General features: G+C 52.8%; 1 protein-coding gene across 1 annotated transcript in view; it reads right to left on the bottom strand.

Annotated features, from left to right (window-relative positions):
• Positions 1-14,517: 14,517 nt before the first annotated feature.
• LOC308132084 (apoptosis regulator BAX) overlaps positions 14,518-14,704 on the bottom strand; it is a 34,516-nt gene continuing 34,329 nt past the window's right edge. The window contains 1 exon segment of the mRNA XM_080499038.1: positions 14,518-14,704. This exon segment is cut by the window's right edge and continues 190 nt beyond it. The gene's annotated coding sequence lies outside the window, so the exon portion shown is untranslated.

A 14,704-nucleotide genomic window follows, 5' to 3' on the forward strand; every position in this document is an offset into this window, starting at 1 on the left:
TTTGTTTTTAATTGTGGTCTGTTCTATTTGAATTATAAAAACTGCCATATAAATTAACTTATTAATTGTGCCTGCCTCTTTAAGAGGCGTCGCACAATTATTACAATCCTGGGAAAACGCCGTTTTTTTTTAATATTTAATTGTGCCTGCCTCTTTAAGAGGCATCGCACAATTATTACAATCCTGGGAAAGCGCCGTTTGTTTAATATTATTCTTCCTCTGCCGCATAAACTTTTGGAGTACGTACACAATGATATGTAGCCCAGTGGAAAATATTAATACATATTAAAACATTGCTAAATATATGTCCCTGGTAGTGGGATAAATAGTTCAAAATAAAGGTATTTAAATCACCTTTTAATATATTTTAGTTTGTTAAAAAAGGTACAACATGTAAAAGTTTATTTGAATGTTTGATGTATTTCATTTTGTGTATTCAACTGTTTATTTGTGTACTTCATGTTGTGTATTTGTGAGGTTCCAAGGCGGACCCCCGACTCGGGATGTGGTCGGCGGGTGTTGGGAGAGAGGATGATAATGTGATACCTCACCCAGTCCCCACTATACATATTTACATCCCAAAAATACAAACAGTGCACCCCTACACCCAGTGGACTGTTCCACCTGCCGTCTGCCCACTGAAATACAGCTCCTCCAGCGGCGCGCGCTCCGCCGAGGACCCGGAAGTGCGTGAGGTGAGCTGTGTTCAACGTGAGAAAGGGCTGTCACTTTCTCACAGTATTTCTTAAATGTGATATTTCTGGGTGGAGAGATGGCTGTGGGCGTGGCTGCAGCCTGATGGCTGCTCATTGGTTAATTGGGAAGCTGAGGTGAGCAGAGGGGGTGCAGGGAAACAGGTGTGAGGAGTGTGTGGCTGCACCAGTGGGGGAGAGAGCAGAGAAGGAGACACAGCAGCCAGAGGGAGAGAGTTTTGCTGACCAAGCAAAGTGTGGACTGAGTGAACTACGGCTGAAGTTTGAGCCCAGAACTTCATAGTAGATATACTGACATCAGCCAATGAGCAGTGGTGGAACAGACGTCCACTCCTCGCAGCGTGTGTCCGAGCTCTCAACTGCACCTGAACTGTTTTCCCTCGAAGACGACCAGCCGTCACCAGATAGCGCTCTGAGTTCCTCTGGCCACGTGGGACCCCAGCGGCCCCTCGTCACCACCTCCTGCATCCTGCTCCTGCCCCCAGCCGCCCCTCGTCACCACCTCCTGCATCCTGCTCCTGCCCCCCCCTCGTCACCACCTCCTGCATCCTGCTCCTGCCCCCAGCGGCCCCTCGTCACCACCTCCTGCATCCTGCTCCTGCCCCCAGCTGCTCTTCGTCACCACCTCCCGCATCCTGCTCCTGCTCCCAGCCGCCCCTCGTCACCACCTCCTGCATCCTGCTCCTGCCCCCAGCCGCCCCTCGTCACCACCTCCTGCATCCTGCTCCTGCCCCCAGCGGCCCCTCGTCACCACCTCCTGCATCCTGCTCCTGCCCCCAGCCGCCCCTCGTCTCCACCTCCTGCATCCTGCTCCTGCTCCCAGCCGCCCCTCGTCACCACCTCCTGCATCCTGCTCCTGCCCCCAGCGGCCCCTCGTCACCACCTCCTGCATCCTGCTCCTGCCCCCAGCCGCCCCTCGTCTCCACCTCCTGCATCCTGCTTCTGCCCCCAGCTCCAACTTGCACCACCTTCTGCATCCTGCTCCTGCCCCCAGCTCCAACTTGCACCACCTCCTGCATCCTGCTCCTGCCCCCAGCTCCAACTTGCACCACCTCCTGCATCCTGCTCCTGCCCCCAGCCGCCCCTCGTCACCACCTCCTGCATCCTGCTCCTGCCCCCAGCCGCCCCTCGTCACCACCTCCTGCATCCTGCTCCTGCCCCCAGCCGCCCCTCGTCTCCACCTCCTGCATCCTGCTCCTGCCCCCAGCCGCCCCTCGTCACCACCTCCTGCATCCTGCTCCTGCCCCCAGCTGCTCTTCGTCACCACCTCCTGCATCCTGCTCCTGCCCCCAGCTGCTCTTCGTCACCACCTCCTGCATCCTGCTCCTGCCCCCAGCCGCCCCTCGTCACCACCTCCTGCATCCTGCTCCTGCCCCCAGCTGCTCTTCGTCACCACCTCCCGCATCCTGCTCCTGCTCCCAGCCGCCCCTCGTCACCACCTCCTGCATCCTGCTCCTGCCCCCAGCCGCCCCTCGTCACCACCTCCTGCATCCTGCTCCTGCCCCCAGCGGCCCCTCGTCACCACCTCCTGCATCCTGCTCCTGCCCCCAGCCGCCCCTCGTCTCCACCTCCTGCATCCTGCTTCTGCCCCCAGCTCCAACTTGCACCACCTTCTGCATCCTGCTCCTGCCCCCAGCTCCAACTTGCACCACCTCCTGCATCCTGCTCCTGCCCCCAGCTCCAACTTGCACCACCTCCTGCATCCTGCTCCTGCCCCCAGCCGCCCCTCGTCACCACCTCCTGCATCCTGCTCCTGCCCCCAGCCGCCCCTCGTCTCCACCTCCTGCATCCTGCTTCTGCCCCCAGCTCCAACTTGCACCACCTCCTGCATCCTGCTCCTGCCCCCAGCCGCCCCTCGTCACCACCTCCTGCATCCTGCTCCTGCCCCCAGCCGCCCCTCGTCACCACCTCCTGCATCCTGCTCCTGCCCCCAGCGGCCCCTCGTCACCACCTCCTGCATCCTGCTCCTGCTCCCAGCTCCAACTTGCACCACCTCCTGCATCCTGCTCCTGCCCCCAGCTCCAACTTGCACCACCTCCTGCATCCTGCTCCTGCCCCCAGCCGCCCCTCGTCACCACCTCCTGCATCCTGCTCCTGCCCCCAGCCGCCCCTCGTCACCACCTCCTGCATCCTGCTCCTGCCCCCAGCGGCCCCTCGTCACCACCTCCTGCATCCTGCTCCTGCCCCCCCCTCGTCACCACCTCCTGCATCCTGCTCCTGCCCCCCCCTCGTCACCACCTCCTGCATCCTGCTCCTGCCCCCAGCCGCCCCTCGTCACCACCTCCTGCATCCTGCTCCTGCCCCCAGCCGCCCCTCGTCACCACCTCCTGCATCCTGCTCCTGCCCCCAGCGGCCCCTCGTCACCACCTCCTGCATCCTGCTCCTGCCCCCAGCCGCCCCTCGTCTCCACCTCCTGCATCCTGCTCCTGCTCCCAGCCGCCCCTCGTCACCACCTCCTGCATCCTGCTCCTGCCCCCAGCGGCCCCTCGTCACCACCTCCTGCATCCTGCTCCTGCCCCCAGCCGCCCCTCGTCTCCACCTCCTGCATCCTGCTTCTGCCCCCAGCTCCAACTTGCACCACCTTCTGCATCCTGCTCCTGCCCCCAGCTCCAACTTGCACCACCTCCTGCATCCTGCTCCTGCCCCCAGCTCCAACTTGCACCACCTCCTGCATCCTGCTCCTGCCCCCAGCCGCCCCTCGTCACCACCTCCTGCATCCTGCTCCTGCCCCCAGCCGCCCCTCGTCACCACCTCCTGCATCCTGCTCCTGCCCCCAGCCGCCCCTCGTCTCCACCTCCTGCATCCTGCTCCTGCCCCCAGCCGCCCCTCGTCTCCACCTCCTGCATCCTGCTCCTGCCCCCAGCCGCCCCTCGTCACCACCTCCTGCATCCTGCTCCTGCCCCCAGCTGCTCTTCGTCACCACCTCCTGCATCCTGCTCCTGCCCCCAGCTGCTCTTCGTCACCACCTCCTGCATCCTGCTCCTGCCCCCAGCCGCCCCTCGTCACCACCTCCTGCATCCTGCTCCTTCCCCCAGCTGCTCTTCGTCACCACCTCCCGCATCCTGCTCCTGCTCCCAGCCGCCCCTCGTCACCACCTCCTGCATCCTGCTCCTGCCCCCAGCCGCCCCTCGTCACCACCTCCTGCATCCTGCTCCTGCCCCCAGCGGCCCCTCGTCACCACCTCCTGCATCCTGCTCCTGCCCCCAGCCGCCCCTCGTCTCCACCTCCTGCATCCTGCTTCTGCCCCCAGCTCCAACTTGCACCACCTTCTGCATCCTGCTCCTGCCCCCAGCTCCAACTTGCACCACCTCCTGCATCCTGCTCCTGCCCCCAGCTCCAACTTGCACCACCTCCTGCATCCTGCTCCTGCCCCCAGCCGCCCCTCGTCACCACCTCCTGCATCCTGCTCCTGCCCCCAGCCGCCCCTCGTCTCCACCTCCTGCATCCTGCTTCTGCCCCCAGCTCCAACTTGCACCACCTCCTGCATCCTGCTCCTGCCCCCAGCTCCAACTTGCACCACCTCCTGCATCCTGCTCCTGCCCCCAGCTCCAACTTGCACCACCTCCTGCATCCTGCTCCTGCCCCCAGCCGCCCCTCGTCACCACCTCCTGCATCCTGCTCCTGCCCCCAGCCGCCCCTCGTCACCACCTCCTGCATCCTGCTCCTGCCCCCAGCGGCCCCTCGTCACCACCTCCTGCATCCTGCTCCTGCTCCCAGCTCCAACTTGCACCACCTCCTGCATCCTGCTCCTGCCCCCAGCTCCAACTTGCACCACCTCCTGCATCCTGCTCCTGCCCCCAGCCGCCCCTCGTCACCACCTCCTGCATCCTGCTCCTGCCCCCAGCCGCCCCTCGTCACCACCTCCTGCATCCTGCTCCTGCCCCCAGCGGCCCCTCGTCACCACCTCCTGCATCCTGCTCCTGCCCCCAGCCGCCCCTCGTCACCACCTCCTGCATCCTGCTCCTGCCCCCAGCCGCCCCTCGTCACCACCTCCTGCATCCTGCTCCTGCCCCCAGCGGCCCCTCGTCACCACCTCCTGCATCCTGCTCCTGCCCCCCCCTCGTCACCACCTCCTGCATCCTGCTCCTGCCCCCCCCTCGTCACCACCTCCTGCATCCTGCTCCTGCCCCCAGCCGCCCCTCGTCACCACCTCCTGCATCCTGCTCCTGCCCCCAGCCGCCCCTCGTCACCACCTCCTGCATCCTGCTCCTGCCCCCAGCCGCCCCTCGTCACCACCTCCTGCATCCTGCTCCTGCCCCCAGCCACCCCTCGTCTCCACCTCCTGCATCCTGCTTCTGCCCCCAGCTCCAACTTGCACCACCTCCTGCATCCTGCTCCTGCCCCCAGCTCCAACTTGCACCACCTCCTGCATCCTGCTCCTGCCCCCAGCTCCAACTTGCACCACCTCCTGCATCCTGCTCCTGCCCCCAGCCGCCCCTCGTCACCACCTCCTGCATCCTGCTCCTGCCCCCAGCCGCCCCTCGTCACCACCTCCTGCATCCTGCTCCTGCCCCCAGCGGCCCCTCGTCACCACCTCCTGCATCCTGCTCCTGCTCCCAGCTCCAACTTGCACCACCTCCTGCATCCTGCTCCTGCCCCCAGCTCCAACTTGCACCACCTCCTGCATCCTGCTCCTGCCCCCAGCCGCCCCTCGTCACCACCTCCTGCATCCTGCTCCTGCCCCCAGCCGCCCCTCGTCACCACCTCCTGCATCCTGCTCCTGCCCCCAGCGGCCCCTCGTCACCACCTCCTGCATCCTGCTCCTGCCCCCCCCTCGTCACCACCTCCTGCATCCTGCTCCTGCCCCCCCCTCGTCACCACCTCCTGCATCCTGCTCCTGCCCCCCCCTCGTCACCACCTCCTGCATCCTGCTCCTGCCCCCAGCCGCCCCTCGTCACCACCTCCTGCATCCTGCTCCTGCCCCCAGCCGCCCCTCGTCACCACCTCCTGCATCCTGCTCCTGCCCCCAGCTCCAACTTGTACCACCGACTCACCTCACCACCTCTAGAAGGTATTTCATGGAATTTGATTCCACTTGTTCAGGAGAACGAGACTGAGTTTATTTCTCCCCATGAACTCCCACTTAACTGGCAACGGGTTATTTTGCTTTGAAAGACTTTTATGCCGGCTTAGCCGAGGTTTTCATGATTGTTTGTTTGTTGTTGAAATGTATTTTTTGGTTGTAATAAAGTAGCCTCTTATTTGTTAACTTTTACTAAGATTTCTTTGTCATATTGTTGGCTGTGAATTGTTTTGAGGTTAAAGGTGAAAAAGCAAAACATTGAACTCTACTTACCATCATCGGCTGCCATTGATTGTTTCCTGGTACTCTTAATTTTCAATCCAAAACTAATATTATTGTTGTTTTTATGCTAACGAGTTCAGGGCCCTATTTCTATCTGCTTGCAGGCAATAGACGGGCTTCAGATATATCAAAACGTGTGCAATTATCGGGATCGGTGTGCATCTATTCAGATTATGGATATCGCAAACTGTTTCCCACAGGGTTCGGACTCAAATAAACCCACTTTTAGATGCAAACAGAGACGCAGAGTTTTTGCAGGTCTCCACTGTGCCCGGAGTTTTCAGAAATCATCATTTGTGGAGACTCAGAGCTGCTTTTATGTTTAAATGCAAGACCCAAATGTAGAGAAATATACTTTAAAAGAAAAGAAAATAAATACTCGAGTACATGTAAACTTGGCCTGAGGCTGAAAGAGACAAACCCCAGGTCCAATACGTGCCGCTGTCACCAGGTGAAGACGATCACACACTCAGGCACAAGTGAGTATTGTAAACATGTGCTATATGTCAGTTAGCTATTTATCTATTTATGACCCTAAACCCTTTGATGTCCTGCTCAAAAAGGGGCGTGGTCGAGGGGGATGGAGGGGGGTGGAGGTCATAAAGTTATGTTTCATGGTTTTTTTAATGACTGTTTACAGGGCTGTAATCAGTTTTACTGTTCTTTTAACAGGTTCTAATCAGTTTATGGTTGTTTTTGAAGAAACGTTTGTTTGGCAGCGTGGGAACGTCTTATTTTGACAGGTTCTAATCAGTTTATGGTTGTTTTTGAAGAAACGTTTGTTTGGCAGCGTGGGAACGTCTTATTTTGACAGGTTATAATTAGTTTATGGTTGTTTTTGAAGAAACGTTTGTTTGGCAGCGTGGGAACGTCTTATTTTGAATAAATGGAAGTATTTACCATGTCAGAATGCGTCGTCCCGTACTCCCGCCGTATACAATCTCAAAGATCATGACAGAGAACTTATCAACGGTTCGTTCTACGAGGCAGAGCTACAAAAAGTGGACCTAACTGAAGACAAGCAATACAGACAGACAGAGGCCTGAGCACTCCCACGTCCCACGACGACGCATTCTGACATGGTAAATACTTCGTTCTTAAAACTCTGCTCGGATTTCTTTATCTAATGTTCCTCTCACTCTGGATATTCTGGCGAGGTCGCCCTCTTTAAATCTAAACTTTCTTTTCCGACCATTGCGAGCTGTCGGTGCACCGTACAGATTCCCAAAAAGTTGGCGTGTATTTCCAGACGTCACCTCCGGGGGTCATCTTTATGCTTTGGTGAAAATGTTGTAACTTCTAACCAAGCCTTGCAAAACCTCGAGGTAATGCCTGGTGTTGTGAGCCCTGAAATATCTCCACATCCTCGTTTTTACCGTACGGTTAAATCTTTCAACCACGGAGGCCTTGAGATCGCTGGCCGTGGAGAAATGTGTGATGCCGTGTTTCTTCATCAGAATCTCAAATTTATTGTTAAAGAAATTCCTTCCCCCCGACATAATTTAGTAGTTTTTCTGGTTTCTGGCAATCGCAAAAGCCAGAAAGCATCTTGTTTTGAGTCTGTCTACACCCCATAGCTGCCAGGATTTGGAGTTGTAATATTGCTGTTTCACAGACTTATCTTCAAGGTTTACCTGGTCTTCTGTGGGAGAAAGAAGTACTTCATTTAATTTCGTCTAAAATCCTAAGTCTAGGCTGTCATTGTTTTTTGACGTTAAAGTTAAATCTAACATTAAACCCTGTATTCAGAGAATCAAACAATAAAAAAAAAACCTACTACCCCTGAATTAAACATTTAAACTAAAACCTTACACTAGAAGCCCACATCTGTTCACTTACATGTGCGGAGGTTGTATTTAAGAGTTAAATTTAAGTTCTTCAAAGTAGCTGTTCAAAGGTCGACTACAACATCTAACTGTTTAAGACCATGTATACAGAGAATTATACATTAGACTGTTTAAAAACATTTCCTCAGAGCCTGTTTTTCTCCCCTCACGGTACGACGGTCAAGAATTTCCTCAACGAGGTAAGCCTTGTCTTTAGCCATTTCCACTTTTTGCAGCTCCGCCTCGTAGAACGAACCGTCGATAAGTTCTCCGTCGTAATCTCTGAGTTTATAAACGGGGGGAGTACGCAGGATGCATTCTGACACGGTAAATACTTCGTCCGTAAAACTCTGCTCGTATTTTTGATCAAATATTCCTCTCACTTGAGATATCCTGACGAGGTCGTCCTCCTTAAATTTTAACTTTCTTTTCCGGTGTTTGCGTGTTGTCGGTTCGCCGTACAGGTTGCGAAAAACCTGGCGTGTATTTTCAGACGTCACCTCCATGGGGGTCATCTTTATGCTTCGGTGAAAAGTGTTGTTGTAACTTCTAACAAAATCTTGCAATACTTCGATGTAACGTCTGGTGTTGTGAGCCGTGAAATATCTCCAGATCCTGGTTTTCAGCGTACGGTTGAATCTTTCGACCACAGAGGCTTATAGATCGCTGGCCGTGGAGAAATGTGTGATGCCGTGTTTCTTCATCAGAATCTCAAATTTACTATTAAAAAATCCCTTCCTGGCATCGGTCTGTAGTTTTTCAGGTATCTGGCTTTCGCTAAACACTGATGCAAAAGCCTGCGCGACCTCACTGCCGGACTTCTTCTTTAAAACACACGCGTAGGCCTTTTTTGAAAACACATCTCTGACGGTCAGCAGGTAGTTAAAGCCATCGTTTTCCCTGGACAATTCCCTCATATCGCAAAGATCTGCCTGAAATGACCTGAGAGGTCTGGTCACTATAACTCTATTCCTAGCTAAATGTGTCCTGGCCGGCTTATGCAGAGTATAAAATAGAATAAAAATTCTTTCACTTTTCTACCCGTCTTGTTTTGAACGGCTCTGTGGAGTCTGTCATCACCCCGTAGCTGCCGGGATTCGCGGCATCGTAATATAGTTGTTTCATAGACCGCTTCTCAGCCATGTTAACTTCAGCAGTTACAAGGATTAACTAACCTTATTGGCGAGAGAAAAGCACTTTATCTAAATTCCGTCTAAAATCATAAGTCTAGGCTGTAAGCTGCATTTGTTGTTGTTAACAAATCAACCCCCCTCTGAAGGTCTCGTCAGAACCCCAATAAACTAATTAGGGAATCTGTAAAACAGGGGCCAAATTCTTCAGACGAGCCGCTCAGAGCCCTACTCCAACGTCAGGCTGATTAAGATTACGTATACCGAGAATTAAACATTAAACTGTTTTAAAACACCTTCTAATACAGGTATTAAACATTTAAAATACCCCTAACACAGATATTAATCTATTTAAAGCCTTTAGGATTAAATAAAAGAACCTTAATTCAGTAAAAAAAAAAAAAATGTATTCAAAATGACGTAAAAAAATTAAAAAACTACTGTAAAAACTACTGTAAAAATTACTGTAAGTAATAGATTACTGAAAGTAATAAATCACTGGAAGTAATTTTGGACAATTTTAAATCATTAATGGAAGTATACGGTCATTTGCTCTAACAACTCCTAGAGAAATTGAGTAATTACTCAAAAGTTAATCAATTATCAAAAATAAATTATTAATGAAAAATCTATTTGAATAAATTGATTATTTATCAAATACTAATGAAATTGGGGAACCACTGGACTACACTGGAAATGGCTAATACCAGAATATCAGTCTGGTTTGTCAAAAGGTTATTTAAGTTAGTTACTATTCCTGTGCAAAATATAACAATGTTAAATAACAAGGAAGGTGTGAGAGTCGAGCACAGACTGTTACAAACCAGTGAATGGTCAACAATAAATACACAATAATACCAGGAATCAATCAAATCAGCTAACAGGTGTTTATGAACAAAAATGTATTAATTCAGAAATAATTCAGAAATAATTTATTAAACCAACACAATCAAGTAACAAGCGTCATCTAACACAGAGCTATAATCCACTAAACAGCAAACGCTATGTTCAGAGTGTGTGTGTGTGTGTGGTGTGTGTGTGTGTGTGTGTGTGTGTGTGTGTGTGTGTGTGTGTGTGTGTGTGTGTGTGTGTGTGTGTGTGTGTGTGTGTGTGTGTGTGTGAGAGAGAGAGAGAAAGTCTGGGGATGTAGTGACCACGAGTGTCCACCAGGTGGCGGTGGACCTTGGAGGGTCAGTGTGAGTGGGTGTAATGATCCCAAACGGACGCCAGAGGGAAGCAGGCGTCTGGTTCGAGGCGGTGACCGTGACGAGCACGCAGCGTGCGGAGGGAGAGCGCAATGACTCAATGTGACGACCAGGTAGGCGTAGAGAGAGATTGCAATGACCCACGCAGCCACTAGAGGTGTTTGACTTGTGACCAGATGAACAAAACGGCCGTCGCACGCATTCGCGGGGGGATGCTCGGAGCCGAACACCCCCGAACCCAACATTCAGTTAACGGGCAGCAGCTCTGGTGGACATTCCTGCAGTCAGCATGCCAATTGAACGCTCCCTCAAAATTGCGACAACTGTGGCATTGTGCTGTGTGATCAAAGTGCACATTTCAAAATGGCCTATTATTGTGGCCACCCTAAGGCACGCCTGTACAATATTCATGCTGTCTAATTCTTGATATGCCACACCTGTGAGGAGGGATGGATCATCTCGGCAGAGAAGTGCTCACTAACACACATTTAGACACATTTGTGAACAGTATTTGAGAGAAATAAGTCTTTTGCGTATATAGAAAATGATTTACATCTTTGAGTTGGGATCATGAAAAATGGGAATAAAAATAAAAGTGTTGCGTTTATATTTTTGTACAGTGTATAGACCAGGGATCGGCAACCCGTAGCTCTTTGGTCCTCCACTGTGGCTCCTTGAGCCTCGGTCCCACTGCAGGTCATCCCGGAGGGGGGTGGTATGGGAGGTAAGGCAAAGGGTGGTATGGGAGGTAAGGCAAAGGGTGGTATGGGAGGTAAGGCAAAGGGTGGTATGGGAGGTAAGGCAAAGCGCACCCAGAGCCAATTGCGTTGCGCAGTCCCCCTACAAAGAGTGGTAAAATGTAGGGTCGTGAACGACGCAGCGATGTAACGTCATTACAACAATAATGGATGAAGAACGTAGAGTTGCGGCTGCAGGTCATGACAGCCGGAGCTGCAGCTCCACGGCTCAACTGGTGTCTGAAGCTGGGAGCTTCCTGTACCTTTCACAGTAAAAGCCGACAGTTCTGGGAGGTTCATTCCAGACTTGTTGAGAGTGACGGCAAATTATAGTGAATTACACAACAACTACAGGACATTAAAGACACACCATCACACTCATGGTTCTAACAATCCACATCTCACACATTTATCTTCCATTTTAATATTGTGTAGCAATAAAGGAGCTGAGAGCTGCAATGCATTATGGGAGCTTCTGTTTGTGGTGTTTTAAATGTAATTATTGGGGGTTATGTTAGGTTTGTAGTGTTGGTAATAATTGTGTTGTGTTGTGTTTGTGTTGCTTAGTTCATGTAGTTGAGTTTATTAGTTGTAAGTTGTCAACCAGCAGTGAAGAAGGTTTTGAGTGTAGTGTCATCCTGGCATGGTCTTCCTGTGGGACTGTCAAAATAAAAGACTGATGTGCACGTCTGATGTACAGTATAAGCTTGTCCTGTAGAGTGCTTCTTTGACGTTACTCACCATAACATCACATGATATTGTGAGTGACAATTGTGGATTTTGCTCAGATGAGTGAGTCGGTGTGTGTCTTCAATGGGAAACGGGACCAACTGGCTCTTTGAGCATTAAAGGTTGCCGACCCCTGGTATAGACATGCCCAGTTATTTTACACCCTGGGCGAACACCCACACAGTTTGCGAGACGCCCCTGGGGCAGTAATTCTCATTTCCTCTCATCGTCCTGGGCGGTTGGACACAGCTCTCTGAGCAAAATCCACAATTGAATATAACAAATTCTCCCGATTCGACACGTTCCTGACGGATTAATAATAGAAAGTGACGATGCATCACGCCGCAGTGCGCAGCTTTGTGCAGTAATTTGCAACACTGCAGAACAACAATGGTGATGGTGCGTAACGACTCGTTACAGCTTCCTGCTCTTACTTGTAACCCATGATAAAAGGTTGTGAGTGTTCGTGACACCTTGGCCCTGAATCATATAATTCAGGTCAAAATGGTGATATACGGTCAAGAATTGAGATTCATGCCAAACACGTCGTTGTTAAACACACCTTTAACGGCTCTAAAACTAGCTTCTTGCTTTTCTTATGCTTAAAACTACTTAAAACTTCATCAACCATACCGACTGCACATTTCTTATTCAACTCAGCATCAGAAAATAGTTCCTTAGCTTTGGCAAGGTTCCATGAAACAAGCGATGATGCTACTGTTGCTCTCTTGTACCAATGCCGAGTGCTTGTATGGTGTTATGTTTTCTGTTTTGTGGCTGTGGAGTTTTGGAGGGTAGTTGGCGTTAAAGCTGGCGGCATGCAGGAAGTTGAAGTGAGTCTTCAGAGGATTCACTTTGCTGACAGCTCTGGTCTGCATGCAAATCAAGCACGGGCCAGTAAAATCAAACTAAACTGTTCAGACCAGTCAGAGCTGAACTGATGCTTTTCCTGGTCGACTTTGCTGTTTTTCACGCTGCAGGTCAGGCTGTTTGTTTAATTTAGACTTTCTGCTGGATGACTGGTGGTTTCGCGGGTTGTGAAATTAAAATCCACGGACTTCCAAGCGGAGCAGCATTGCTGTAATTGTCAGATGCAGTCCGACTTCGATGCGGGATGAGGTACCAACAAGGCAGAGCAGCGCATTTTTTCCACACAAATTCCACTTTATTTCACATTGATGTGCTGCTGCCAGCCAGACCGTTGGTCGTATGTGGCCGCCTATTGAGGACCCCTGCACTATAGAGTCACGACACAGGGGCTGTAGAGTCACTGCACAGGGGCTGCTGCCATGTTACAGGGTTCACAGGAACATAGCAGTTTTCATCACTTCGTATTCCCAAATGCAATCTGAGGCTCATGTTGCTCAATGAGTAACACAATGTGAGTCAAATATTGTATTGTAATACATTTTATTCAGAAACCAAGTCCAATCAAATATAGAATACAGAATATATATTTACATATAGTGTGAATTCCCCTTTAATGTGCTCTTTCATTTGGAGACATAAATACTGAGAGGTCTCCGGCCGCGGGGAAATGACTCATCAGAGGGAGAGTTTTTCAAGATAAAGCCTGCTTCAACGCCACACGGCAAGCTGCTGGCCACTATGCTGGTTCATACAAACTGAGTTTCCTGGTAAAAGCGTGCAGTCATCATGGAGACGGGTCCACATGGAGGAAGACACCCTGAACTAACCAGATGTTTCCACCACACTTCCTTAGCTGCTGCGTCATCGGGGTCCATGAAGCATGTCACTTCCCAAAGTTTAACTCACAAAACACCCTTGTTAGCGTTCATTTAAAAGTTAACCTTGTAGCATTTGGATCGAAGCCAAAGTGAAGGCAAGTTCATAAATCTTGTGTCCTGAAAACCAAGTTTGGCACAGAGGACGTCACAGCTTTCAGTTCATTTTCTAAACTAAGGTCCAAGTGAAAGCATCAGCTTCAAAGAGAGGAGACAGCAGCTCGGAGACACTTACAAATAAAATATTGTTCTGTATTTATTCACGCCACAAAAGGTATTTGATTGAATGTGGACGGTTTGATAATGTGTGCTGGAAAACAAATGGAACATTGTTAGTTTGGATTTTTCTGTGTGGCTACTGAACCAGGATGGCGAGGTTAGTGGACAGATGTTGTGTATACATTTTGAATCGGACACAAGAAAAGAAGCTGGATGGAGGCTGGGGGGCCGCTGGATGGAGGCTGGGGGGCCGCTGGATGGAGGCCTGGGGGCCGCTGGATGGAGGCCTGGGGGGCCGCTGGATGGAGGCTGGGGGGGCCGCTGGATGGAGGCTGGGGGGGGCCGCTGGATGGAGGCCTGGGGGGTTGCTGGATGGAGGCTGGGGGGCCGCTGGATGGAGGCTGGGGGGCTGCTGGATGGAGGCTGGGGGGGCCGCTGGATGGAGGCTGGGGGGCCGCTGGATGGAGGCCTGGGGGGTTGCTGGATGGAGGCTGGGGGGCCGCTGGATGGAGGCTGGGGGGCTGCTGGATGGAGGCTGGGGGGGCCGCTGGATGGAGGCTGGGGGGCCGCTGGATGGAGGCCTGGGGGGTTGCTGGATGGAGGCTGGGGGGCCGCTGGATGGAGGCTGGGGGGCTGCTGGATGGAGGCTGGGGGGGCCGCTGGATGGAGGCTGGGGGGCTGCTGGATGGAGGCTGGGGGGCTGCTGGATTGAGGCTGGGGGGGCCGCTGGATGGAGGCTGGGGGGCCGCTGGATGGAGGCTGGGGGGCTGCTGGATGGAGGCTGGGGGGGCCGCTGGATGGAGGCTGGGGGGCCGCTGGATGGAGGCTGGGGGGCCGCTGGGGGGCCGCTGGATGGAGGCTGGGGGGCCGCTGGGGGGCCGCTGGATGGAGGCTGGGGGGCTGCTGGATGGAGGCTGGGGGGGCCGCTGGATGGAGGCTGGGGGGGCCGCTGGATGGAGGCTGGGGGGCTGCTGGATGGAGGCTGGGGGGCCGCTGGATGGAGGCTGGGGGGCCGCTGGATGGAGGCTGGGGGGCCGCTGGGGGGCCGCTGGATGGAGGCTGGGGGGGGTGAAAGCGGGGTGGGGGGGTAGGGTT

The sequence above is a fragment of the Blennius ocellaris genome (genome assembly GCF_963422515.1).
Source record: "Blennius ocellaris genome assembly, chromosome: 1".
Lineage (NCBI taxonomy): Eukaryota > Metazoa > Chordata > Actinopteri > Blenniiformes > Blenniidae > Blennius > Blennius ocellaris.